The following is a 3210-nucleotide window of genomic DNA, read 5'->3' on the forward strand; positions in this document are numbered from 1 at the left end:
TTTTTTTGTATGCCTTCGATGTTGAAGGGAGTTAATTTGCTTAACAAATGTTGCGTCAGTTTTCTTAGCCTTCAGTTATTTGCTAGGCACTTGTAGCTCACCATTATTTTCCGTTCATAAATGTCGTAATAGTTGTTATTATTTTGATTAACAGCAGCGAAAGTGCACACACTTCAGATTTTGTTTACAAATTCATATGTATGTATGTACGCGGTCAACGTCGTCGCGTCTAGCTATCAAGTAAGTGATGACAGAAAAAAATTCCAAAACTTGTATGTATGAATGTGTATTTATAAACACATACATATGTATGTACATACTTCAAGCGAAACTCCCACCAAATTTTTTCTTTCTCTAATTGGGGATACTTCGTACTGAAAAGTTGAACGCATTAATTTAAGGAAATAAAGTCGTGGGCAAGGGCGGTGCCAAACTAAAGTAACACACAACTAATCATACATAGTAAGTAGTGGACAAAAGATTTTGCCTTCAACCAATAACTGTACGCAGTTTGCCTCATGTGTGTGTTTGTATGTATGTTCCAGTTGTCTTGCTTTAGAAAAGTTTAACTCATTAGTCTTTTCAACAACGGTGTTATTGTTATGTTTTTCTTTTGTTGCCATTGTTGTATTGCCGCTTGCTTTTTTTTATAGTTTTTTGTTGCACAAATCTATGCTTGCTCTCTGCCTCCATTAACCTTTCCTTTTGTAATATATAATTAGCTATAAATTCCGTTGAGTCATATTTTTTTGTACATTAAATTACTTTTAAGTAAAGAAATGCAGCAAGCATTCAGTAGCCGTGATCGTCTAGTGGTTAGGACCCTACGTTGTGGCCGTAGTAACCCAGGTTCGAATCCTGGTCACGGCAATGTGACTTCTTCAGAACGAACAATGAGTGGATGTGGTTTGTCTTTTTGTTTTTTTTTTCCTTTTTTCGTACTTATTTATTAATTACTTTTCAGCCTAAAAAGCATTGGAGTTTCCTATAACCTCGCGAATAGGAATTCGTAAATCTGTGTAAATTTCAACTTCGTACCTTACCAGACTTCGATTGTTTCCTTCTTTTACATGCATTTTTCTAAGGCGTGAACGGGAACAGAGGCCAAGTTTACGTTTTCACGAATGGAGCGCGCTATACATATGTAGGTTGATGGATTTCTGTACCGTATATCAGATGCTATAAAGGAATCAGTTAATAGTCCACACGCCACTTATCTATTAGAAGGATAAAGATCTACTCTGACAGTCGGCCTATCATTGCTTATGGATCGCTCGTTATAAAAACGGAACTTCTCTGTTTGTGCTCAATATCTCGATTTTTAGTTAGCACTACAACTCCGGAATTTTACCTTTTTCCAAGAAAATTGTTGAAGCGATTTTGTAGCGGTATTCATAAAACCCAGTTAGTTCGTCTAACAAAGTATTTTAGTTCGCAGCTTAGGTCCCACAAAAATTCGAAAACTCAGACTGGGTTATCGGCACGACAGCTGCGATAGTAGTCATTCGCCGGAAATCCCATTCCGATGGCGTTCACGTCCCTAAAGTCAGTGTCCGATAATAATCCCTTCTACCAGCAGAAGAGGGGATCGATCCAATTGTACAAAAGCGTGGAATCTTTATACTGAATTGATCCGCGACCAGATAGGTGTAAGATCAGCTTGAAATGTGCTGCAATAGTCTTGATAGTCGAAAACTTAGTTTTATAGACAATTTTTTTTTAGAATATACATCACTCCCTAGTCTTTAGTTCAATTTTGACTCGCCGATATGTGTTGTGGCAGATTTGGAGTATGTTCTTAGGTTCAAATCTTTCTCCCATTCGCTCCCCGAGGGAAGTCTTATGATGGAGTCGTTTTCAAAAAGCAGACTCGGAATAAAGAAGGTCGAATTCTTCAAATTTCCGCGTCAGATTAGTCGAATGATAAATCTTTGTAAGAAACATTTAGCCTGACTGAATTATGAGAAAATACTCATTTAAAGAAGTATACTTGGCCAAACCAAAAAACAAAAATCGGAGGTGCCTTGCAAAAATATTTGAAATTTAAGCGGTCGTTTTTTTTTTGGTGTTCTAGTGTACACTGTACATATACATAAGTATATAAATTTGAGGCGAAGGGGTTTGTAATTCTGCAAAAGGGGGTGATTCAGACACAACTACTCCTTTTTTATACCCGAGCGCACTTGTGCACGAGGGTATTATAACTTTGTTCACATAACGGTTGTTTGTAACAGGCAAAACGAATCGAGATAGATATAGACAAATGTATACATAAATGATCAGAATGAAAAGAGAAATCGATTAAGCGGTGACTGTCTGTCCGTCCGTCCGTCCGTCCGTCCGTCTGTGCACACGATAACTCGAGTAAAAATCGAGATATCTTAACGAAACTTGGTATGTGCACTTCTTTCGAGTGTAGGACGGTTGGTATTGAAAATGGGAAAAATCGGACAATAACCACGCCTACCTCCCATATAACGGTAAATTTCCGAAATACGAAAACTGCGATATTTTAGTAACTACTGAAGATTATTCACTCAAAATTGATATTTACAATAAATTTTAGACGAAAAATAAGAATATTGTACATTTTTGGAAAATGGGCGTAGCCACGCCCACTTATGGATACATGTGTATATCTTGGTAACCGCTGCACCGATTTCTTCCAAACTTGGCACAGTTGTTGGCCCTGGCACAGCATACCAAATTTTTAAAATCGGACAATAACCACGCCTACCTCCCATATAACGGTAATTTGGAGAAATACGAATTCTTCGATAAATCAACATATATTAAAGCTAATTTACTCAAAATTTATGCTTGCAACAATTCTTTGCCAAGAAATACGTTTATGACAAAATTTTGGAAAATGGGCGTAGCACCGCCCACTTATGATATATCTCGGTAACCGTTCTACCAATTTGTACCAAACTCGGTATGATTATTGTGCTTGCCACATAGAAGCAAAACGTTGAAAATTATTGGAATCAGATTCAAATTACGACCACTTTTCATATAACGGCAAATTTCAGAAATGCTTGAAACTTCAATATTTCGAAATTTAAGGACGCTAATTTACTCAAAACTGATACACACCGGCTTACCATGTAGCGGCACCTGCGCCGGGTATTTAATGTTCGGCTCCGCCCGAACTTAGACTTTCTTACTTGTTATATATATATAGATTTCTATTTTAAAATACCTGATCTT

The 3210-nt window shown here is 37.1% G+C and overlaps 1 non-coding gene across 1 annotated transcript; it reads left to right on the forward strand.

The window, feature by feature from the left end:
* Positions 1-798: 798 nt before the first annotated feature.
* Positions 799-870, forward strand: Trnah-gug. Its single transcript has one exon. It is a non-coding gene; the product is annotated as a tRNA-His (tRNA).
* Positions 871-3210: the final 2340 nt, after the last annotated feature.

This window comes from Rhagoletis pomonella, unplaced genomic scaffold (genome assembly GCF_013731165.1).
Source record: "Rhagoletis pomonella isolate Grant_MI unplaced genomic scaffold, Rhpom_1.0 Rhpom_scaffold_01592, whole genome shotgun sequence".
NCBI lineage: Eukaryota > Metazoa > Arthropoda > Insecta > Diptera > Tephritidae > Rhagoletis > Rhagoletis pomonella.